Raw genomic sequence first — 26,798 nt, 5'->3', positions numbered from 1 at the left:
TGCTGTTTCTTGAGCCTTTCTGTTGACTTGGTGTCTCAGACTCTCTGGCATTGAGGTCCATAAATCAACAGGCAGAGGTACACATTATCACTTTACATACATACTTCATGTATGCCTGTATGCAACAGCCCTATGGTCATGGTCCCGAGAAAGCAGCGCATGCTGCTCTTGCCTTTGGGTAATTCCCCCCACTAGTTTTTGGGTAGAACTGGTAGTTTGCTTCAAAGGAATAACTTAGGTTGGAGGGGATGGATCACCTTCTATCCTATAACAATCTGCTTTAGCAGACAGGAGCGGGAGGTTTCTGGGAAGGGTCCATGAGAAGACTCCATGGCAAAGAACTGTGCTCTGCCTCTAGACTAGCACATGGGAAAAGACCTGTATGCCATCACTGAGAGTTATTGGGGTGGTTGGTTTGATGTCAGCTTGAAACAAGCTGAAGCCATCAACCTCAATTGAGAAAAATACCCAACATCAGATTGGTCCATGGGCAAGTCTGTAGTCTGTGGTGCATCTTGTTAACTGATGATTGATGTGGGTGGGACTACTCCACTGTGGGCAGTGCTGACCCCTGGGTAGGTGGTCTTAGGTTGTATATAGGAAAGCAAACTGAGTAAGCCAGAGAGAGTGTTGGTCCATGGCTTCTGTTTTTGTTACTGCCTCTAGTCCTTTCTTGAGTGCCTGTCCTGACTTCTCTTCATGATGGACTGTAAGCTATAAGATAAGATTAACCCCCTTTTTCCCCAAATTGCTTCAGGTTATGGTGTTTTGTCACCGTTGGAAACTCCAATGAAGGTAGTTATTATAAAGCTTTTCATTATAATCTACTTTGTGCACATTGCATTCCTTGCATGGTGCTTTGTTCTTAATGGAACCTGCTATTTTCATAGTCAAAATAGAAAGGAAGGGTGGTATTTTATCTTCTAGCCATTCATTTTTTTCAACAAAGCAAAACAAAAAAAACCCCTCATACCATAAAGCTGTTCACATGATACATAAAATACTCAATAAAATGACTGAAAGTGTGAACAAAGGAAAAGAAAACACAGGGACAGTGGAATTAAGTGGACGCGGATCTAGGTCAGCTTCCTGCTCCGTTCAGAAATACATAGTACTTTCTGTGATGACTTATTTAATTCTTAGTTCCACTATTCAAAACTTGCAGGGAACATTTTAATAGAAATACCTCATTCTCTGTGCAGATCTGGTATGAGCCTGGGCCCAGTTTCTGGAAATTTACCTAGGGTGCCTTATAGCCGTTGAATGCCAAGCACAATGGATCAGAAGACACTGTGCCCTATGGACTGCGAGATAAGACACAGGGAGCCTTTGGCTCTTGGAGCTAACTGGAAGGAGGGTTAATGATGTTCACCAGGTTCACCTCCAGGGACTTCCTATGGAGAACATAAAGTCAGCTGCTGGGGGATTTATGCTATGGAAATCAAACACTGTGAGTTGGAATTTCATTTTGCATTCACCGGGCTGATTTATGGGGGTGCTCCTAGAGTTACCTGAACTGAATAAAAATCAAGAAAGATATTCCTTGCATAAGTAACCGAGCACCATCTTCCCTCATAGAGCTGGTGACAGTTCTGTGCCGACAGTCCAGTGGCAGGGGAATGGTAAAGCAAGCAGCACACCCAGTGGCCATCCATCCCTCTGGACATTATGGGCTGAGGTTCTGTATCAGGTGACAATGTTGTCACCTTGATGTCCTAGTCCTCTTGATGTCTTCTCATTCCCTCTGTGTGGGCTGCCATGATGTCTATGCCTGCAGATCCCCCTGACAGAGTTGGATTAGGGAAAGAAAGGGAAGGGAGGGGATTTGAAAACAGAGCACTTTTCCAAAATGAGTGTGTGCTCTCCAAAGAAGCCTGGGGTGGCAGATAGCAATCTGGGGCCTCCGGTAGTTTTCAGTTCTCTCATCTCCCTCAAAGAGTCAGAATCTTGTCCTGAGATGTGATTCTGATGTGTGGAAAGATTATTTCTCAAACAATATGGCCCATCGGTAGAAGCCAACTGCTTCAGCTGGTATCAGACATGGAACCAGCCATCTGTCCCAGGGCTGGGAGGAACACTGACTTGGCCTGAATGGTGGATAAAAAAATCATAGTGCCACATGGCTAACTTAAGGGGCTTTTGAGGGATGTTGGACTCCAGAATGTTCTGAACCCTGTGTAAGATGCAGTTCCAAACCCATCAGAAAGCAGAACCACAAAAGCACCAAATGCAGCTCTCACCCACTAGCTTAGGAGCAGCTGTGGATTTCTGAGTGGATGACTGTGGAGAAACCCGAATGGGGTTAGAGTCCTTTCAGTGTCCTGTGAAAGGTGTCAAGCCCGGAGAAGAGCGTCAGGGTGGAAGACAGTCTCATTACTACACAGAGGGGAGCAGGAGGCATAATCCTCTTAGGTAATCAAAATTGAAGTGCCCGTGGTGCGTGGTACAGCCTGGATCATCACCAAAATACCAGTGTTTCATTATGAAACTGTCAACAGAAATGTCAAAACACCTTCTCTTGCAAGCAAGATTCGATTTCCTTTCATTTAGCTCCTTGATTGCTTTCCTGCAGGAAGATGCCGTATGCAGACGTCTCCCTGACAGCATTCCACATTGCCCATCATATCTACATTGTGTGGGTCTAAATGGAGCGTCGAAATATAGTCATCAAACAGGCAGGGGTCCAGGAAGGATTCCTTGTGTGTGCATAGACGGGAAATGCTGTAGCAGCTTGCTGGGGTCAGGGAACTGCAGTTGCAGGACTTGACGAAGACTTACTTCTGTTTTAATACTTTTCCTTCACATCTTTCCTTGTCCTTCATGCTTTGTTAGCACTATTTAACAGAGAGTAAATGAATGGAATCATCTGCCCCAAATGGCCCTTCGCAGACCTAAATTACAGCATTGACTTCACTGTCTTCTCAGTAGACAAGACGTATAGATTGCTGTGACGAAGGAAGTTCCCTGGCTAACTTGGTTAAGTTACCAGAGGCGTCTGGAGGGAAAACAGCAGGATGAAAGCTTCAATTCATTTTAAAAGTCCAAGTCTTTGTGAGACAGAGCTATCTTGCCCGGCTTGTGGTTTATATCTGCCTCGGCTTCCTGGAGAGTGGTCATTCAGTTCAACAGTATCCCCTATGTTCATCCATCCACAGGATTTCCTGTCTCAGAGAAGAGAAGAAGCAGGCTTGGATGAGTAATCTTGTTTCTTTCCTGTTGCTCTGATAAACATCACAATCAAAGGCAACTTAAAAAGAAAGGGTTCTTTCATCTTACACTTCCAGGTCATAGTTCATCATCGAGGGAAGCCTGGAGAGGAACTCAGAAAAGGATCTTGAAGCGGAAACCGAGTTAATGCTGCTCATTTCTTTGATCTTGAGTTCATGCCCAGCTAGATTTCTTATATGCGTCAGACCTTCCTGTCTAGGGATGGCGCTGCCCACAGTGGGCTGAGCCCTGCCCACAGCAATCATTGATAAATACAATCTCTCATAGACATGACTTCATGCTGATTTGGTATGAGCAATTTCTCTGTTGCGCTTACCTCTTCTCCTGGTGACTTTATGCTGGATCAAGTTGACAATAAATAAATTAACCAATACAGACGAGAACATCAGAACCATGTCATTTCTGACAGAAGAAAAAGTACCCCTACACTTCTGTTTCAGTGAGATCAGGGAACCACTCCCGTGGGGCTAGAGTATCAAACAGTGGAAGGTTGAGGAGTGATATAAAAATAATCTTGGGTACTTGAGAGGCAGAGGCGGGCATATCTCGATGAGTTTGAGCCCAGTCTGGTCAACATTATGAGCTCCAGGTCTGACAAGTACTACATATCGAGACCCTGTATCAAAAACAAGTAACAACAACAACCTTGGTGGAAGTGATATTTTGCTAAATAATTTCATCCAGAAACAATAATAGGAATAGTTATCACCTGTTAAAATGTCTTCTAAGCCTTTTTGTGAGATTCACAATGAGAGATACATTTTGCCTTGGAGCCTGAAGTACACAAACATAAATATGAATATATTCAAAACCAATCTGAGGATCATGGAGCAGCCCTCTGACACTTCCTGTTTGTAAATCACCGACTCACCAGCCAAACTCACCAGCCAACGTCGTGGTCAGCAGTGATGGAACAGTGAAATCTCTTGTTGGCAGTCCCCTGCAGACAGCTTGCCTGTGTCGCAGTTCCGATTCAGGAACATATGAAGCTTCTTTCTCTTCTCTTACTGAACTTCAGGTTTCTTGTCTATAAAATCGAATTAATATTATCTCGGGGGACTTTTTAAGAGGTTGTGATACCCAACTATCCTTCATTATTAACCGGGACAGTAGTCCACAAGTGCCCGTACCCCTTACCAAAACCATGTAGATTTTTTGTTTATCGTCTTTTGAGACAGGGTTTCTTTGTAGCTCTGGAGCCTGTCCTGGAACTAGCTCTTGTAGATCAGGCTGGCCTTGAACTCACAGAGATCTGCCTGCCTCTGCCTCCCGAGTTCTGGGATTAAAGTCATGTGCCACCACCGCCTGGCCAAACCATGTAGATTTACATAGAACCTGTGCACAGCCTCTGTGCACTTCAAATCCTCTCTAGCCCCCTCATAGTATCTTGTGTCTTTTTCTGAAATATCTCTCACAGCAGGAAGAGACTATTATTGCCTGGTCTAATAACCAAGTCAATAATATGCCTTGGGTTCACTTATGACTGTGGATGTGAGTTGCTGTCCTACTGTTTGCTCAGGCTATTTAAATTTAATCGGCCTTTAAGAAAGCAATGCAGCCCACCTGGATGTCTTGCATTTCCCATGTAATCATAGATGGTGTATGTATTTAACTTTAACAACCTAAGTTAAATGCATAGCTTTAATCCAAAGCTATGTTAATATCCATTACCCTGCCCAAGAATAGTGTATATATGTGTGAATGTTGGCATGTTATGGTAACCATGTGCTGAAAATAGTCAAAAGGTTGAAAGCAACCTTAAATAATAAATATCCACTGTACATGTTGGAAGCAGCATGCAGATAGAGGTTAATGTCAATTCCGTTTGGTTTAGGGTACTAGTGTGGGCCACTGTGTCAGTCAGTGAAATAATTTCTTGCTTCAAAAATTTTTCTGAGTGCTTCTGAGAAGTATTCTTTATTCCTTCCCCATAGCATGTTTTCTGTGCTTTTCAATAAATACAGATCAACCCCCTTTTTAAGGATAGGCTGCAAGGACAGATTAGACACACACAACAGACAGACAACTGGTCATAGAGCACGAACTACAAACAGAAGGAAGACACAGGGAGAGAAGTGGGAAACACAACTCTGGAGTCACTCTTGCTTTAGAGTACTCTTTTCTCTATCCTTAGTGCAGTACCAGTGCAGTGCTTAATACAATAGAGATGTCCTGCAAATAATTGCTTTACCATGCTGTTGGCAGAGCAATAACACAAAGATTGTTCATTTTCCAAAGAGATACATTTGAAGATACAGTTTTCTGTCTGCAACCGATTGAATTATTGGATTAAAATTCATGGATTCTAACATGGAGTCTAACAGTAATAAGAGTAAAGATTTTAGCACGTAGTAAGCATTTCTTAAATGATTGCCCTCTTACCGGTTATCGATGGGCACAATAGCGCTGCATGAATCACCCCCAAGCATTAGAGCAAGCATCAGCAAGCAGTTATTTACTGACGGATCTGTGGTATTTCCCCCAAATAGTGGTGGACCGTGCTGCACAGCCTCTTGTTCCAACAGATGAGACCCACACAATCTCCATGTGATGGAAGACAGGCAGAGAGAGCAGGTTCTGTCTCCCAGGCTTCCAGTCACAGTGAGAGGTCAGGGCAGAGTTAGACAGTAAAGAAGAGGTGACAAGTCATCCTGCCTTGGATCAGGGCTGTGCTGGAGAGTTTGACCTTCTCACTGACACACACACACACACACACACACACACACACACACTCACACTATAAAGGCTAGTCACCAAGGAGGAAGCTTCTAGCTCAGGTCCAGCATAAATTTTCTGCATTCTGCAACCAAGAAGTGTAGTATCTTCAACAACAGGATCTTACTACCTAGTTCTGGTGAGTGACCAATGGTAGCTGCCACTGAATCCTCTCCAGGCACCCTTGTGTTTCTACTCTCTCCTATAAACATTTTGAAACCATTATCTAAAGCAAGAGGCTCTCAACTTTCCTAATGCTGTGACCCTTTAATACAGTTTGCCATGTTGTGGTGACTCCCCAACCACAAAATTATTTTCATTGCTACTTCATAACTAACTTTCGCTACTCTTATGAAGTATAATGTAAATATTTGTGTTTTCTGATGGTCTTAGGTGATCCTTATGAAAGGGTCACTTGACTCCCACCAAGAGGTTATGACCTACAGGTTCTTCAGAGTGGTCCATGGTCATAGTCAGACATTCAACCACATCCCCTGAGCCCTGGGACAACGAGCTATATCCGAGGAGCAAAGGTGAGATTCATTTCCTATCTGGGTTTGCTGCTCGCCCAACAGATACCCAGAAGCAGCAGCTGGGATCAGACTTGGCAAGATTCAGCATGTACAAGGAGTAAGGCAAAGTTTTCTCAACTTCAGTCATTTAGAGAACCGGTCACTTCAGCAGCAATGAATATGGGAGATAAATCTTCTGCCTGAGTGTTTGTCTGAATAAAAAAGCAAAAAGCATGGCAAGAGACAGGACAGCCCACCATCATGGGTAGCTATTAAAATGACAGCAAAAGGCATAAATGTTCCACCTCTGTGTCTATTTTACCCTGTACTAGAAACAGCCAGTCTTGAGTTACCTGATTCACTGAAGAAACTATAAAGAGTTGACAGATAACACATATGCCTCTTCATGTGCAAGCTCTACGTCCTGGCATAGTTTCAAGAGGATGGAGGAGAACATCTACTAAGCACCAGTTCTATGCCAAATGTATATGTTCTTATAGTAAACAGACCCTTACAACAACACTGTGAGGTGAGCATCAGCATCACCTCTTAGGGCGTGAGGCACTAGGAGCCTGAAGGTATAGAAATCCGTGGGGCAGTTAGTAGAACCCCTACCCAGCCTTCACAAAGTCCAGAACTTGAGCCAATGCTCTGCAAATAACAGATGTGAGGGTGCACATCTGTATTCCACAGGTGGATACCAGAGGATGACAAAGTCTACCGAGGAAATCCTTGGCTACATAGCAAAATCAAGACCAGCCTAGACTATTGTGGAAGCAATAATATTCTTTAAAGAATCCTATGGAAAAGCACAACTGGTAAATGGGGAACTAGTATTTGACTCCACCTTTGTTTGCCTAGAAAACCCTAGACATACATGAAACCTCTGGGAAATTTTTAGCAGAAAATACAACCGAAGAGTTCAGGGCATTCTCTTTCCTGCGGTGTATGTGTATACCTGCCTTGTGACAGCGAAACAACGGCACACGCACGGATACAGCAGTTCCACTGAGACCAGTCTGGAAACACTTTGTCAGGTTTGTTTGGTATTTTGAAGAGGGATTCCAGGAGACTAGTACAGAGGTAGGATTACACACACATGTAGTAGGAGCTGAAATAACAACACACAAATTGTATTCTTTTAAGCACTGCCTGGCCCATTATATCTTGGCTAATTCTTGCATCTTGATTAACCCATTTCTAATAATCTGTGCAGCACCACAAGGTGGTAGTTTACCAGGGAAGAGTCAGCATGTCTGACCTAGAGGCTGGCTCCTTCACGTCTGACCTCACTTCCCTTCTTCCCAGCATTCTGTTCTGTCTACTCCACCTACCTATGTTCTGACCTATTAGGTCAAGCAGTTTCTTTATTAATTAACCAATGAAAGCAACAGACAAATGACCTTCCCACAACTCTCTCTCTCTCTCTCTCTCTCTCTCTCTCTCTCTCTCTCTCTCTCTCTCACACACACACACACACACACACACACACACACACACACACACAAACACACCACAATCAGCAAGGCTAAGAAATGTGGAAATCAGCCTACTTTCAAAATCTATTATAAGAGTTGGAGAAATGGCTCAGTGGTTAAGAGCACTGGCTGCCTGGCTGCTCTTCCAGAGGTCCTGAGTTCAACTCCCAGTAACCACATAATGGCTCACAACCATTTAAGATGGAAACCGATACCCTCTTCTGGCATGCAGGCTATATATGTAGATAGAACACTCATATACATAAAATAAACAAAGTTTTTTAAAGACCCATTTCTACCATCCTTGAACACATACCCAAAAATAGCTTCATCCTACTGAAGACACATTTGCTCAGTTATGTTCATTGCTACTCTAGTCATAATAGCCAGAAATTTAAAATGACCTGGATGTCCATCAATGGATGGACATTGTCGTCAGGACCAACTGAAGAATAAGCATTTTTCTGCTGCATGATAAAGACAGCCAGTCAGAATTGCAAATGCAGGCCAAATCAATGAGAGAGGATCCAGGATATTACTTACAGTGTATAAGCTGCCCAAGCACATCCTGCACAAGTGGCACAAAGACTCCCGTGGTGGGTACGCCTTCTGTTTGCAATGTGCAGGCATGAGACATGTCAAAACAGAAGCATAGAGCTGTCACAGCTTCAGAGTGGAAGCTAAGCCTCCGAACTCCATTGCCACTAGAAAGCATAATGCGCATCAGTTCAGACAGGTAAACATACATTGTCTTCTCATTAGGGAGAACAGCTGAAGAGAAGGTGAACTAGTAAAAAGAATTGTATGTGTATATACACTTCCCTTCTGAGCCCGTGCCATGAGTGTATACTGTGAGAACAATTCCCGTGGGCATTGAAATGTTTGGGGTTAGGTTTCTATTTTATGAATACTATCAGGTCAGTTTCATTGTTTATAATTAAGAACCTATAACATAATCTTCAAAACTTCACTAAGGCCAGGGTTAGCACATTACCAAAATCAGAAAAGTCTAAACTTCTCCATCTTAGTCTAAGAGGTATCAGGAGGGAAGAGGAAAACTGTATAAATTTTAGTTTATCTAAGACCTAGCATAGTACATGACAACATAGGTTCCAAATAAATCATTACTGAATGAATGACTGTTTGGCTTAAGTTTCCACAATTGGTTCAAATTGATGTTACTTATTTAGGCTTAAATGATCAAGTTTTTTTTTTATGTTGTTCCTTGTATGTGACTTATAAAGCACTTAGCCTCTTTTTTTCATCATTATTGTTTTTAATCTCAGAAACAGAAAACCATACAAACACAGGGGCTTTTGCTTGCCACAGAATTCTTATCCAGGTTCTCATAGGTTGCACTGAGCCTCCATTAGTGTTAGATGCCTACAGAAGGTATTTGTCAGCTAGATCTCAAAGCAATTTAAAACAGTTTAAATTAAATAAATTCAGTACTTTTTTCATGAAAAGGACATGAAGTTGGGAAGGATAAAGCAGAGGAGAGAAGGGCCTAGGAGGAATTATGGAAAGAAATGGGGAGTGAGTAGAATCAAAAAACATTTTATTCATGTAAGAAGTTTTCAAATAATTAATAAAGTGTATTTGGGGTGAAGTTCAAGACAGGGTTTCTCTTTGTGTAGTCTTGGCTGTCCTGGAACTCACTTGTAGGGCAGGCCGGCCTCCAACTCGCAGAGATATTGCCTCCCGAGTGCTGGCATTAAAAGTGCGTGCCACCATCACCCAGCTAATAAAATGTATTTTTGAAAGCAATGTAAGTTGTGATTGACACACACATTCCTCTTCCCTTCTCTATCACACATCTCTAATCACCAGATTTATCTCTGGCCTCCGGATCCTTCAGTCTGCCAATGCTGGCAGTTGTTGTCCCTTGGCTCCATTAACCTTCATAAGCTAGGATTTCCTCTTGGCAGTCACGGTCTAGGTTAGCTAAGCACACGTCATGATTGACTGAAGGTTTCCTACACAAAATGTGACTTTACAGGATGTAAACATTTGAATGTGTTCAGTTTATCCATTTCCTCTGCGTGGGCAGAGTAAACAGGACTCTTCACACTGCTAAATCATCTCCTGTGCGTGAAATTGTCATGTGTTGCCTTGGGCTCATCATTGCTACCACCTGAGAATGCATGTTAGCAATGACTGAAGTCCTTTCTAGGACAGCGTGGTGCCAGCGCCTTGAGCAGCTTACAGTAGGCTCCCTCTTTTCTTCTGAGCCAGGAAGCAGTGAAAATGAAAGACGTTGATTAGAAGTAAAGTGGAACCGCCTCTTGAACATTAATATATATTAAATTATTTTCTCACACTTTCTCACACACTATGAAAGTCTTTCGTAGCCTAATTGAGGTGGCTGATTCAAAGACATCTTGAGTGATAGCTAGGTGCTCGCAGATCTCCCTCTTCCGGGAATGCCATGTGAACTTGTTGTGGGTGAAGACACTACTGTCTCTGCAGCGGAGACAGGTGATTAGAGAAGGGAAAAGGTGGAACCAGAAAGACTCATGGGAAGCATTTTGTGTCCCGTGCACAGAAACAAGCGCTATTCAACTAATAGACTTTGGAGCAGGGGCTCTCAGATAACTCTTTTTTAAAAATCAAACCAATGCCTAAGTGAACTAGGAGAAAGAGTAGAAGGTTTCACCTTGCCCGTGAGTCAAGAAAGGCTTCCTTCTTTCTTGTTAACTAATTCCATATAGTTAATCCCTTTGGAAATACTTTTGGTGGATTCTCTCTTCCTGAATAGACTCTCACTGAAATACTAAGAATATGTTTTCAGTTGGAATGTGAATATCTGTTTTGGTATTTCTCTCAAAGCAGACCTTAGACCATAAATGAGGACAAGCCTGGAAGAAAGAAAGTGAGCAGTCAAGAGGAGGAGGCCGGTCACTGGGTCACTGGGGGAGTCTTACTGTACATATCTGGAGATGCATTCTGCCTGGATGCTGGGCCATGTGTTGACAATGCAACTCGGAATTAATCTACCAACAAGAGAGAGGTGTGTGATTGGAGCAGAGTGATTTTAATTAATCTACCAACAGGAGAGAGGTGTGTGATTGGAGCAGAGTGATTTCTCCAGCATTTCTGACCCCCCTCCTCTTGTGTGTGTGTGTGTGTGTGTGTGAGTATAGAGTAGACATTTATGGCAAAGAAAGACAACAGGAAGGAGACTCAGGCATTGATATTTTGCCAGAGCCAAAAGGATATGGGAGGAAGCATGATGCATTTATAAGCATGCAGGCACATTTCTATGTGGAAAATGCACACAAGGTCACTCAGGTTGACTCAAGACGGTGACTAGAGACTTAAGCAACTCTGTGATACACAGGGTCTAAGCAGTTGGGTATATTTGGATTCCACTGAAATAGCCAATGTCTAAGTCACCATGAGTTTATATTGCTACCTATAAGTGTTTCTGGAGATTCCAGTCCTTGGCATTTGAAAAGGTGGCTTGGTAAGTATGTGTTGAATTAATATTATGCTTTAATTTTAACTGTGACACCCCTTTATTTCCCGCCAAAGTCAACCTCACCAAGTACCTTCACTCTGTTTTATGCTCGTGAGTGTTCTTTCTTATAAGAGTTATCTTATTTTAATCATGCGTATATTTTTCTGTCTACCTAATCAGAATGCCCCTACCTTGTGGGTACATTCCTCTGACCCTCTGCTCTTTCTTTATATTCACCTTAATTCTTAGCTATTTTGCTCTGCAAAGCTATCTCTCACCCAAACGATTGCCTTCGCAATGGCTACTTAGTCATCCCACACAATGTATGGAGGTTAAAAGCAGAGATTCTATACATAACATGTCCCCATCACTGTTTGAGGCAAAACATAGCATAGGGGTGGTACATTCTCAGCAACCAGTACCCCTGTAGCTCCATTCTAAAACATTCTCTTTGGGAATCCTCGTTCACTCAGCCCTGGGCAACCATTGCTCTGCTTTTGGTCTCTGTGAGAGCATACTTCTTGTGGATATTCCACACAGAAGGAATTAAAGCAGTCTGTGACTGACTGCTGTGTGGCTTCTTTCACTGGTCTCGTCTTCAAGCTTCATTGATATTGCTTTATATTATTTATTTAATTTTTATATTTTATTAATTGTGTGCATATGGGTGTTTGTCTGCATGTGTGTCTGCACACCACACATGTGCAATCTCCACAGAGGCCAGAGAGGGTGTCAGATCTTCTGACACTGGAGTTACAGGCAGTTGTAAGCTATCTCCCTTGGTCTTAACCACTGAGTCATCACTCCAACCACTGTGTTTTATTTTCTACTTATTTATTTAATTTTATGTGTATGGATGCCTTGCCTGCATGTTTGTGTGTGAACCACATACATACCTGGCTCCCCCAGAGGCCAGAAGAGGATGTTGGATCCCCCAAAAGGAAATGGAGTAACAGAAGGTTGTGAAATACCACATGGGTGCTAAGAAACAAGTCTGGGATCTCTGCACGGGCAATGGGTGCTCCCTGGTCATGCAGTTCTCAGCTGATGGGGTTTGGGTTGTTTCCAACACTGGCTGGTGAGAACAATGTCCCTAGGCTCCTGTTGGTGCACACAAGAGTTCCAATGCAGATTTGGGTGCTATCAGCTACATTCATTTGGCTGTGGCCACATCTCTGACAGAAACAACTTTCAAGAGGGAACATTTAGGCCTGCCGATGGTTTCAGTCCATCATGGTAGAGAAGGCAGCACAGCACAGCCTGTGGTAGCTTAGTGGCCGTTCACACTGCGGCAGAGGACAAAGAACACAGGTGGGTAGAACCTTCCACAGCCTGCCCCAGAGATTCACTTCTGACAGCTAGGCCCCGCCTCCCAACGGTTCCAATTTCTTATTCACAAAGAACTAGAGAAGTACCTACTTCATATAAACTTTAGGGAAATTAAATATGACGGTTTGTGAAAAACAATAGTTTCTACCTAAATAAAACCCAAACATTAGCTACTTTAGTAAGTTGCTTTTATTGTAACCCTTGAGTATTTCCACATAAATATCCCAATGTTGTCTGTGGCTTTAGATTTTTATCTCTCATCTTACCTGGTAATCAACTCTAGAGTTTGGAGAATCAAATCAACCATAAAAGGTAAAGGATGTCTCAAAAAGTAAACGTGTGACTGACTATGCCATATTCAACAAGACTCATAGCAACAAAACTTAACCTGTGGCCTACTCATGTAATAGATACATGGTTCACCGTAGTAAATAACTAATCTATGACATACCTAACTACATAATACACAGGATTCTGATTTATGGCGCACCACTGAATAAGCAATGAAGAAGGTTTTATGAAACTGTCTCGCAAGATTTTCAGCATTCAAGAAAGGACAAAGTAAATTCAGATCACTGCGAATTTTTATTTAAAAATTAAATTAAGAAAGAAAAGTTAAGGGAAGATCTTTGTAGCTTAGCCTGTGGCGAGGAAAGCAACAAATCTGATTTGATTATTACACCAAAGAAGTTTGACTTTAAAACAGAACACAAAAAGGAAACAAACTGAAGAAGAAAAGTACTTGCCACAAAAAAACACCATCATGTTTATCCTCTTAGCTCACAAAGAACTCCAAAGCGACTCAGGAAAAAAGAACATGGCAGCAACAGAAAAGTAAAACAGCTCAATGGTAATTTACCAAAACAAACATTCCAGAAAACAAAATAAATACACTTCTTACAAAGAAAAGAAAAAGACTCACTATTCACTAGGAAACAAAGACTTCCAAAGGAAACCAGAGGGAAACCATTTAACAACTTCCAGGAACTGATTGTCCTCAGTGAGGCTGTGGGTTAACCAAGACCAGGCACTTTTACACATTGTGGATAACTGAGCATATTGCTGCACGGATTCTGGGAGCTCTAGAATTTTTTTTTTGATGGACTTGTATAGCATATTGCCTTTCCTTGCTGGTTTCTTTCTTTCAGTATAATGATTTTGATAGTCATGTATGTTATCTGTATTGTTTATTGGGACTTTTGTGTGTGTTTGTTATTTCTGTTCTCAGCCATTCATTACAGATAAAGCTGTTGAAAATATTATTAGGGGGCCAGAGTGATGGCTCAGAGGTTAAGAACACTGGTTGATGTGTCAGAGGCTGGGGTTCGATTTCTACGATACATAGGTAGATCACAACCTTCTATTACTTTGGTTCCAGGGGATCTGACACCTTCTTCTAACCATTCACACACACACACACACACACACACACACACACACACACACACACGATGTATATACATACATATAGGTGCTCATGCTCAAAAACTACCTAAATCGTTTTTTAAAGAACATTTTAGACAGATGTTTGTTTAGAGATATGGGTGTGTGTTGCTTCCTTTGAGTAAACCTAATAAGTAAATTGCTAATTAACATACATCATGTTTTACAATCAACTCTTGTGCTGCCTTCCAGCATTCGGTTCATGGCATTCCCATAGGCAGGATCGGAGAGCTGTGGCTGCTTCATGACCTCGCCAGCATTTTGTAATGCCAGACTTTTGCATTTCAGTCAGTCTAGACGTTATCAACTTACTCTTTGGGCGGGTGGTGCTATGTTATAGGAAATAGGACAGACCTTTAATCCTCCTTTTCAATTGGCCACTTTCACAAGACTATTGACTTCCTAGTCACTCTCACTTATATTTTCATAGGCCTGTTTACCTTCTTACTTAACATTTTGTTTCCTTTTGTTTCAGAGAGGGTCTCACGGTGTAGCCTAGGATAGCCTAGATATTACAGTTCTCCTGCCTCAGACTCTCAAATTCTGTAAAGTTCTGTAATTATAGGTGTATGCCATCGTGTCCAACTTTACTTTCTCTGATTTTTCTGAGGCATTTTTTAATCAAAACAAACAAATGTTCAAAATAGAGTGAAAAGATTAGGACAGAACCATATTCAGTAAGAATGGTGGTTATCTCCACTTGGAAAATGATGAGGAATTCTTATTTAATTCCTCATAATTTACTCCCCAGTTTCCTATCATGAAGATTTAATGCTTTAAAAAAAAATCCAGAAAAGTTCCCCTAAGTTTGTCTGCTCGAACAATAGTTATTTGGTTAGCTCTCCCTAGATGTTCCAGTGTGCTAGATGGTGTTAGCTGTCTGCAGCACAGCCGGTAAGGCTGGAGCAGTCTGCAGGGAGAAGGGAGCATTTCAACCCAGTCAACTTCTCAGTTGGATCTAATAAATTTTCCTTCAGGCTCTCGTCTTTTAAGTGAAACAGAATGTGCTAGACTATAAATAAAACTGTTGGCAAGCAGGACAATGTTGGGGCTGCTACCATCAGAAAAAGAAGAAAAAAAATCCCTAAAATACACTTGAGAAGTAACATGCCGCAGGTAAGAGGCCACACACACCTCTTTCTACTTGTGGATGCACAATAGCAGTCAGCTACATCCCAGCAGGCTGGTCTCTCTGATGTTCTATAACTCTTGCAGATACTCAGACGCTCGTGATAGGTTCAAATGATGCCACTTACTGCTGTGTGCCTTTTAAGGCTTCAAAGCCTGGCACCACAATGAACACTACTTTAGCAAAGAACAGCTCAGTCAGGAATGTTTCAGGGAGTATCATACTGAATGGAAAATTCTTTGATTGCGGCACCCAGGTTTCTTCCCTGGAGCCTTACCTCGTTTGTGGGGGTTGAACCGCAGCTCTCTTCCTGGTTTGTCAGAGTCTCAGCTTGGCACATCAAGCATCTGAGGGTACACCCCTCCCCCCCAGGCTGTTTGTCCTCTTTTTGTGTGGGTTGTACTTTCCCTTTAGAGTCCTCTGTGGTCCTTCCAGCATCACGAGGCTGCAGGATGCCTCGGATCAGAGACTGATGATTATTGAGACTGACATCTCTGGGAGTTGGGCTTGCCTACTGGTGTGATTAAGTCAAGCGTCGCCTTCACAACTCCCACCCCTACCATTCAATAAGAGATTGCTTCCCGCTGCTCACCCGTGGAGGGATCCCGGGAGTGAGCGCCATGAAAAAATTCTCAAATTGGAGAAATCAGGGTCTGTGTACTACTACACAGTGATGACTTAACAGACTTGACATACAAGTCTGTGGCTCTTAGCTTGATTTCTCCCAGCATCTCTCTCTTCTTTTAAGCATTAAGAGCATTCGATTTTTACATGGGAGGATCAGTATCTCATATTTGTGGTAATATGGATGGGAGAGGATTGACCTTACCCTGAATTATGCAGATGGGCTCAAATTGCCTTTGAATAACTTTATTTTGCCCACAGGAAGGGGAGTGCTCGGCAACAGACACGTAAATGCATAGATCTAGAAACAGGAGAGAGAGCTATCTTTTGAGAGACAAATAGAGAAGAAAGATCTTTCTTAAGCCGAAGACTATGCTCTGAGGACAGTGGCTCAGATGTTCTGGTGGTGACATCATGGTGACAGAGGACTCTCAGTCCACAACAGCCTAAACATAATGCAGCAGGTCACATTGCAGCTGCGGGCCAGGAAGCAGAGAAGTGGGCTGCAGACAGGGCCAGACCATGACACTAAAGCTAACCCCTTTTAGTGACCTGTCTCCATCATCTAGGGCCCAAATTCTGAAGATTCTGCAATCTTCCAAAACAGAACTACAAGCTGGGGACCAAGTGTTCAAACACATGTGTCCAGTAAGGAATGTTTCACATTTGAACATAATGAGAAGTGAATTTAAATTGTCCAATATCCGTATCACCAAACACTGTTCCAGAATTTCTTATACTGTGACCCATGTTCTAACAACAGCAACAATAAAATGTATACCTTTAGCCACTACTTTAAAACTAAAGGCACTTGGACCTGGATTGGTTTCCTGTGTTAGAGATCATTTTTCTACCTTTAAACTTGGGGTCTCCATTGTTCAGATTCCACAGCCTTGACATTCATTATCATTTGGGGAAGTGCTCAAAGAGAGTTTCTTCTTGAGACTCTGGAGTGAGTCCTTGTATGAAACCCCTACCTTGTGTCTGAAATGGCTTCCTTGCTCCTTCCCTTGGGTACATCATCTAAGACTTCAAAACTCCATCTCAACACTCTGCATCAAATAGTCACTGAAAATCTCTGCACCCCAATAAGCCTCTCTGCCGAAGCAATAATCTGAATCAGACCAATCAAACTGGATTAGAAAAAGCCCAGGTTTAATGGCTACCAAAGCTCCCAGGAGACTTTCCAGCCCCCCTGAGAGGAGACAGAAAAGGAAGACTGGAAAAACCACATGTTTGTTCTCTGAGAGGAAGTTTAACTACCCTGTGGGAGCGGTCTTGATCATCTCTGGGGTGGCGTCATCGTTTGGTGGGCTTTTTTTAGGGGTAGAGTCTGGACTGAGGCAACTTGGGGGGGTGGTAGGGGTAGAGCCTCCACCCAAACATTCCAGACTCTTTGGGTATATGGATTCCAGCTGGAGTGAAGCCTTTACCCAAACATTCCAAACTCTTTGGGTATATGGATGCCAGGGACTAGGGTGACCAAGCATCCCAGACTCTTCGGGTATAGGAGCACTGGCTCAAGTCTGGCTACTTCCTGTGGGCATGGGGAGACATGGGGGAGGGGAGAGTTGGGAGTTGGTGGGCTCATGCTCAGTGAGAGGTGTGCGTGAAGAGGCATCAGTTTAACTGCCATCCTGGAGACATCCTCAGACATCTGTTCCTTGAGAGAGATGAGAAGGCAGGTTGCTAGGAGAAAAAAATAGATTGTTATTACTCCCCCTAATAATGCTATGTAGGTGCGCATTTGAGGCTGGAGAGGTGGTACCAGTGGTGAAGTCCCAGGAGCTGGTGCAGATGCTGCCATTATCTAGGGGGCCTTCTGTAATTTGGTCTTGACCAAGATAGCAGGAGTGATCTGTAAAATATGCTCAAAAATGGGTGGGGTCAAAAATAGGCTCCAGAGACTTAGTTTTTACCAGATTTCTTGATGCAGCTGCAGAACTTTTCCCTGCAGGTATCTCTAAGACAGCTGGAACAGATTGACATCTTGGTGCCATAGCAAAAGGCTATGGCTTTAGGTTAGAAGTCATGAACATTTTAGAAGACAACTAAAGGAAATTGAAAACTCTGAACCTCTAAAGATATATCTGAAAACTGTTAATTCTGAACCATGAAGCCCGTGAAAGAGGCACACCTCTCTGTGTTTTTAGCAGGAAACTTAAAAAATGAACTAATGAGCTACCAGTATCCCAAGTCATCAGATGCCATCAGACAGAACTGAGAGGGGTAAATAAATGAGCAGAAGTGAGACAGTTTTTTCCAGCTACCCAGGCAATCCCAAGTTTCTCCATGGTTTTTGGCGAACATCAGTCTCAGAAACAATACTTGCCTTTAGCTGCTGAGCCCAGGAGGCCTGACAGATTTTCCTGGGAGGGTAGGGTTTAGTCTATCTGTTTTGGCAGGATGAGATGATCCCTGATGTAGTGTCGTCCATTTTAGGCAGGGTCCAGGCAGCAGATGAAGTGAAAGTCAGTTTTTTTGCTCTGTGGGTAGCTTTGCCATATCCAAAAGCAAACCTCCAGACTTCTGCAACCAAGAATCTTCTTGGAGGAGCTATAGGATGCTGCAGGAGCTGGGATGTCTCTCTATCATAAGAAGCTCTTTTGTTAAATGTCATACTCTCAGATCTGTAAAGGCACTTGAGAATCAGGGTACCATTACTTGTCAGGTGTATCTAAATTAGACATAGAAGTTAAATTTAGACAGAGTTTACTCAGTCAGTTTACCAATGTCAGTCGAGGCAAGAAGAGTAGAAGGAATATTTTAGTAATTCAAAGTATACTGGAGGTGGAATGTCTCCTTGGTAGGACCAGGGCACATGGGTACTCTTACTCAAGATGGTGCTGAGGTTTTGCTTTGACCTCAACCAAAAATGGTGGCTATTCACGTGTTTGTATTTTTCCAGAGCTGTTGTTACAAGTTTTACAGATTTTAAAATACACATACATATACACACAGAGATAAAACAAGCATACTGTGGTCCCATTATTTACATGTATATATTAATAGACAGATGAATAAAACTTTTTTCCAGGAAACTGTGCCAGTTTGACAAAATTAAAAATCCTGGAGTAGGCTGCAGGAGCCAGGCGAACACACAGAGGGTCCCGTTGAGGGTCAGGTCAGCAGATGCTGTAAGGGAGAACAGAAACACAAGGATGGAACTCTTATGTATCTCAGAGGAGGGGGCAGGGAGAATGGATTCATTGCAGTGTGACCAGATCATCTGCGAGGAATGCAGAGAAACAGCAAACAGTGAAGAACAGATGACAACACAGTATCCAGAAACCATGGGCATATGGGGGTTTTGTTTACTTGTCCCTACACTGGCAAAAAATTCTTGGGCGTTAAGGATGTATGGCATCCGATAGCCCCAATTTAAAAAGATTTTGTAAAGGGCAACCCAAGGGCATTTGGGAATCAAGCTTTGAGTTTCAGGTGCCCACTTCAGAAGTCTATGCTGGGACCAAAGCCATACATAAAAGATATTTGTGTTTGTGAATGAATAAATAAATGAGCTAATGAAAATTATTTCCTCTAACCCTTTCAAAATTCCACCAGAATTTCAATGTGAAAAAGGCTATTATTATTTTCATTTATTTATTTATTTATTAAGGATTTCTGCCACCTCCCCGCAACCGCTTCCCATTTCCCTCCCCCTCCCCCGATCTAGTCCCCCTCCCTCATCTGCTCCAAGAGCAATCAGGGTTCCCTGACCTGTGGGAAGCCCAAGGACCGCCCACCTCTATCCAGGTCTAGTAAGGTGAGCATCCAAACTGCCTAGGCTCCCACAAAGCCAGTACGTGCAGTAGGATCAAAAACCCACTGCGATTGTTCTTGAGTTCTCAGTATTCCTCATTGTCCGCTATGTTCAGCTAGTCCGGATTTATCCCATGCTTTTTCAGACCTAGGCCAGCTGGCCTTGGTGAGTTCCCGAAAGAACATCCCCATTGTCTCAGTGTGTGGGTGCACCCCTCGTGGTCCTGAGTTCCTTGCTCGTGCTCCGTCTCCTTCTGCTCCTGATTTGGACCTTGAGATTTCTGTCCGGTGCTCCCATGTGGGTCTCTGTCTCTGTCTCCTTTCATCGCCTGATGAAGGTTAATATTCAGGAGGATGCCTATGTGTTTGTCTTTGGATTCACCTTCTTATTTAGCTTCTCTAGGAACATGAATTATAAGCTCAATGTCCTTTATTTATGGCTAGAAACCAAATATGAGTGAGTACATCCCATGTTCCTCTTTTTGGGTCTGGCTTACCTCACTCAGGATAGTGTTTCTATTTCCATCCATTTGTATGCAAAATTCAAGAAGTCCTTGTTTTTTACTGCTGAGTAATACTCTAATATGTATATATTCCATACTTTCTTCATCCATTCTTCCGTTGAAGGCCATCTATTATTTTCAAAACTTGGAATGCCAATGGACTTTTTAAAAAAATCAAGGAAAGCCAGGCGGTGGTGGCGCACGCCTTTAATCCCAGCACTCGGGAGGCAGAGGCAGGCGGATCTCTGTGAGTTCGAGGCCAGCCTGGTCTACAAGAGCTAGTTCCAGGACAGGAACCAAAAGCTACAGAGAAACCCTGTCTCAAAAAAAAAAAAAAAAATCATGGAAGTCAGGTCAGAGGGAGACTTACAGATTCAGAGGAGGCTCACAGGTTCAGAGGACTTGTTGCTCTTCCAAATGACTTGATTTTAGTTCCTAGCACCTTGGTTATTTGGGTCACAAGCACCTCTTACTCCAGCTCTAAGAGATCCAATGCCCTCCTCCAGCCTCAGTGGGCATTTACACATACATATGCAATCCGCCCTCATGCTCACACATATGTACATAATTAAAAATAAAAACAAAATCTCTTAATTTGAATTTACAGAAATTAGCAATTTGGCTCCAACTCAGACAAAGAACAATATCTATCTATCTATCTATCTATCTATCTATCTCCTATCTATAGCTATAACAATACTTACAATATATATAGATGGGGCTGGAGAGATGGCTCAGTGGTTAAGAGCATTGCCTGCTCTTCCAAAAATCCTGAGTTCAATTCCCGGCAACCACATGGTGGCTCACAACCATCTGTAATGAGGTCTGGTGCCCTCTTCTGGCCTGCAGACATACACACAGGCAGAATATTCTATATATAACAAATAAATAAATAAATATTTTTTAAAATTTTTAAAATACACAATATATATAGATATGTGCATGTGTACACATGCATGCACACACACATATGGCTTCTGTGACAAGGGAGTTATGAATTTATACTATTGATGCAATGGCTCAAAGTGTAAATGTTCAGAAGCAGTAGAGAATAACAGTTTCTGGAAGTTGTAGAAGCTTGTGTTACACTTGGAAAGTGTACATTACAACTTGGGAGGACAGGTTATATCTTGGGGAAAGCCATGAAAGACACTGCTGGATAGCTTGGAATGTTTATATTGTGGTTCCATGATTAAGAGCATATTTTTTTTCATCACTCTGTAAGTTTAGAATTTGTGCATGTGTGTGCACCTGCCAGACAAATTAATGCTATTGTATCTAATCACACCAGAAGTAAAGTGCTTCATAAAAGTTTAACTAGAAGTTATGCCATTATTTGCCTTCCTGCTATGAGAACTTTTATTTTAAAAAGCATCTAATTTAGACCCAGTACTTGGAAAAACTACACATAAGATTTTGGAAATATTCTAGAGTCACATCAAAATAGAACAACTGTGCAGAACCCTGCTTTGAATCAAATCATTCAGCAATCTTTCTTGTAATCACCTTCTCTCTTTGTCAAAGAGCAAGAGTGGATGGCGCAACTTGAAGTTTGTATTGTTTCCCAAAGAGTGAAAAAAAATAGAAATTATTGGCACCCTCTTTGTTTCCAAATTAGGTCTGCCTCTGACAGACAGGTGGCTCATAAATTGATCTTTTTTCATGGAAATTATGGTGCACTTAATTTTTCTTAAGACCAAAGCTATAAATAGAAGGCGGGTCATTGTATCATGACAATGAATTATTATTATTTATGCACATTGAAGATGAGAGTTTCTTGCCCTCATAAATTACCTCTTCATGACTCATTGAGTTCCTCCCGACCCATGAATAATGAGTTCCCTAATCTGTAAAGAGCTGGAGCAGTGAAGACAAAGCAGGAATGGGAGGAGCTTGGAGAAGAATTCTTGAATTAAGGACTTAACATATTTACATAGCAGGTTTAGAAAGACGGTTCCTTGGCAGTCCACGCTAAATCAATGCTGCATAATTTGAGAAATAGCAGCCTGGTGATTCTTTCTTTTTTTCTGACAAGGATAAGTGATGTCATTTTAACAACAGCATGGCTTACTTTCTTGAGACTGCTTGTTAAAGAAAACGGGGCCACCTTTGCGGAGCTCACACGTCGATAGCATGTTTAACCCGTCGATAGCATTTTCACACAATCAATAATAAGTCAGATTTTCGTTTGCTGTTTTTGTTTTGTCACAGACTTCATTTATTCTCCTAGTTTGAAATATATGCTATATAAATATTATTTCTGTTAAAATCATGAAAGGTTCAAAGAAAATTGAACCCGTGAAAGAAAGCATTCAATGGTCAAAGTCACTCTGTAATTAAGAATATTGTAGAGTTTATTGTTAGAAAGAAAGGTTGGACAGTTTTCTTAAAATATATACCAATCAGTTCATTAAGGTACAAGACAAAGGGTCCTCTTGTGAATTTGAGATGGGACAGATAAGCATTTGTAAGAGAGAAATGAGTCCCTCTTTTACAAATAATCTCCCCATATTTTTAGGGAAAATAAATCTGTGGGGCCAAAAAAAAATCCATAGTGTCCTTATCATTTCAAATGTATAGAAGAGGTGCAGGCTCTAAAGCCTAAAACAACGATGCTGCCTTCACTTCTGAGGCACCACCGAACCCGCTGGAGACAGCATTTTAGTTTCTTCTCTAACAAAAGAAAAGCAGTAATGGAGGTAAGGTTGAGGCCCTGTTAATTAAAGATAATTTTTTTCTACTTTTAAACAATGGGATCTCCATCCTTCATGTTCCACAGACTTGGCATTTGTCATCATTTTGGGAAGAGCTCAAAGAGAGTTTTCCCTTGTGGCCTTGATATAGAATAACACCTGATCTCCTGCCCCCATTTACTCCCCCAAGTTCCTATGGAAATACCTGTGACAAAAGCAAACATCTAAACTCGTGAAGGTAGTCAGTGTAGAGTCAATGTATTACATAAATTTGCAATTAAGTCATGACTGTTTAACATGAAGTAGAATAGCCTTTGGCTGTTATATTCTCAGAAATCCCAATAAACTCTATAGTAAATTATACATATGTCCCCTTGTTTGAAGTGTCTCTGATTTTACCTGTCACATGAAGGGTTCTAATTACATGTACCCTTGTACCTGTCCTATTTGAGAAAACTCTAACTAGGGACAAAGCTCTTGGAGATCAAATGGACAGCAAACTGAGATGCATGATGGGAAAAGACATGGGAAATGCCCATGGTGCTAGCCAGAATGGTAGTTTTCCATTTGTTTCATGACATACTTGATAGTGGTAATGATATAAGATCCTATAAGACAAAGGAAACGCACTACATGAATCCTTGCAAGACACTGGGGACAGCGGTCAGAGATGAACAGGTGAGTTTATTCCCAAGTGTGTTTCTCTGTACTTTCTCAAGGCTGCACGGTGCATCAGAAGCTACTCAAAGCCAATGCCACCAAACAGACATCGGCATTTCTATTAGTATCATAGGAAACAAAATGTCCAAACCATGGAATCACTGCCAGTCCTGACACCCTGATGATTGACAAACAGGAGGTCAGATAGACTGTCATCCCTCTACATGGATTAAAAACAGCACATAAAGAACAGCAGTGAAAACTGGAAAAATCATTCCGCCGAAGGTTCACAAAGACCAGACTCAAAAAAATTCATTAAGAAGACACAAAGAAAATACAGAAAACTATTTGGCATATTAATGGACTGCAGGAAGATATGAGTTCTGTGTAACTAAAGGCTGCCATTAGCAAATCAAAGGATAAGGAAATTAAGATTAGATTCAATGATAAATGAGATTAATAGGCATAGGAAGAATAATAGGAAAATCAAGATAGGAATGAATGGATAAAATTTTTCACATACAATGAAAAACAGGTGAATAGTCAGTGTTGGAAACCAAGGCACTACTGATGAAGGGCGGAGTACGGAGAGTGGATGAAGTCTCGAGTGAATGTATATTGATAACTTGAGTATGTTATGTCACAGCTGTCAGTGTCTTAGGCTCATTGGAATGGTAAAGTCTTTCCCTGGTCAGAGTAAGGATGCTGACAGTGTGTGCAGAAAGTATAGACCACAATTTCATCAGCTTGGAGGATGGCAGCCTGAGACTGTTCCCCTACACATACGACCAAGACAGGTTGCAGGGGCAGCATTAGAGCAGTAATGGTCCTCCTATCCCCAGCTATGCTTGTATTAATAATCACCTTCCTTCTTTCCTTCCTTCCTCTCCCCGTCTGTGAGGACCCACAGAGTTTTGAGCCTGTTCCGCCTTGACTGTTGAAGACAGGTGTGGCTACAAACCAGAGATTCTGACCTAGAGTGTGGTTAATTAGTTTTTTGGGTGTAGAGGTGATCTGCTCCACTTGGACCAAAAGTTGGAGAATTCAAGACTATTCCTTATATTACGTTAATGAAGTCTGTAGCTTCCCGCTTCCCTTTTGGAGTGAAGTATATATAAGCATGTAGATAATAAATGTGGTAGATTCAGTACTCACTGAATGTCCCTCCCAATGTTGTTCTGTGTTTCTGTCTTTTATTTCTTCTATTTCTCTGTTCCTTTGGCTTGATCATTTTAATCCTCACGCTCCTACTCTGGAATGCATGAGTTTTGCTGAAGCTGGTCTTTGACAGATGCCACCCAACGTGAAGCTAGGGACATATGGATCGGCAATGTGGGGCTGAGGACACATGACAGATAACACACAGATGTGTGGCCAGCGGTACAGGAGATAACATGTAGGAGGCTGGAGAGTAAATTCTACACTGCATATGCAGAGATGAGAGATGAGTACTCAATAATAGTCAATAATAGACAATAAAAGATAATAAAGGAAGAAAGGCGGGGTGATATACCGGGAGTAAAATTGTATATAATTGTAGATATGGGACATTTATTTGGGTGTATTTTGATAGCTAGAGGAGCTGGGTGGAGCCGAAAGAAATGCAGAGATTTTTGGAGTTTGTAAATGTTACACTCCCTCATCTGTAGCCCTTGACGACCACAAACAGCTCCAGGACTGAGAGAGGTCAAGGTGCAGGTAGCCTACACCACAGCCACAGGAGTTGCTGCTGAGCCGTGGAGGAGGGAAGGGAGTGCAGGGCGCAAAGCCTGGCTGCAGCTGCAGGCTCTTGCCACCATGCTCGTGCACACACGCTATAGCTGGCGCCTTCTAATTTTGCAAGGTGCTAGCCTATGGAACTGCTGAAGCCTCCAGGAGCTGTTGCTGCAGCCGCAGCCAGTTTCTGGTCTATGGTGGAACCACTGAGCCAGCTTCAGCTGCGAGGCTAGATCCTGGCTCCCAGCCTGACAATGGAGCCTCAAGCAGTCAAGTGTCTATTGACATGCAAAGGCAACTCCAGCCAGGTGTCTGGGGAAATCTGTCAGCTAGGGACACTTGCAACTTGGATTTTACAGGGGATCCTGAGCCCCTCAGTGAAATTAAAACACAATTTTGAAAAGAAAATAAAAAAGTGAGTTATACTCCCCCTGTTTTTGTTGACAAGGACCTGATCTTGTATTAATATGGGGTCGAAGGCATAGTTGAGCTTTGTTCACAGGAAAATAAAGCTTAATGAGACGCTTGCATGTAAAATAAAGGAGTCCCATCCAGAGAACATCGCGACCACTAAGGACCCCACAGAAGATGCAGACTGAGGTTCCTGAATCTCTGTTCCTGACTAAGGCCTCATGCTGCAGTCTGAGAAAGGAAGGAAGCTCGTGGTGATGATTGGTGATTCCTAGTTTCTTGGTGGACCTACTGCACATACTTCCAGACCTTAGTGAGATCTGGTTACTCTGGAGCTCACCCAGGATCACCGACTGAATGTGTGACAGTTTATCTGTACTTGGGCATCTTGGGACAGAGAACTCATTTTGCCAGTATGGGTATTCAATCTGCTGTTGCAATAAAAGACCTGAGAACCGAGACCTCAAAAAATTCCCCTCTGGGGGAAAGAGACTTGTTGAGGCAATGATACACTCTTCTGTAGACAAAGAGTGACTGAAGCCCCTCTTCGGATGAGGAGGGCATAAAGGTTTTAGCTGCTGTTCAGAGAGTGGGACAGTTCAGAAACTTAGAAGCAGCCATGCAGCTGGACTTAAGAGAGAAAAAAAAGACTCAAAATTCACCCGTCACAGAAGCTTTTTCTTGTCTTTTGATTAGAATGGATTTAAGAGACTTGTGATTTGACAAATTGTATGTTTGCATTAGAATTATGGTATTGACCTGTTAATGTTTGTCGTTCATTATAAAGATGTTTCTGGTTAGAAAAACATTAGCGCTTATCTCAGAAAAAAAAATGACAGGGTAAATCCTTAGAAGGTAATCTCACTTCAGGTCATTATTAGGAGATATTGTGGCCACGGGAGTATACGTATCACAAAGCATTATCTGCTTGCATATGATTAACTCTCCTGACAGAAAATCGACTCAAAGGTGCACAGTGCCTAGAGATGCTTTCTCTGTTAACCCTTCATCCACAGAGGCTGGTAGTCAGAGATGGGTAAGATCTTCCTCTCCCCGTCGCCCAGCAATCTAAGACAGGATGCACATGACAGAATGTATGTACCTATATCTGGTAAGTCTGGAAAATGGGAAAATG

Source organism: Microtus oregoni, unplaced genomic scaffold, assembly GCF_018167655.1.
Source record: "Microtus oregoni isolate MIOR12 unplaced genomic scaffold, Mior012 000002F_ref0000024, whole genome shotgun sequence".
Classification (NCBI taxonomy): domain Eukaryota; kingdom Metazoa; phylum Chordata; class Mammalia; order Rodentia; family Cricetidae; genus Microtus; species Microtus oregoni.
Note: the sequence above shows the minus strand (reverse complement) of the source record.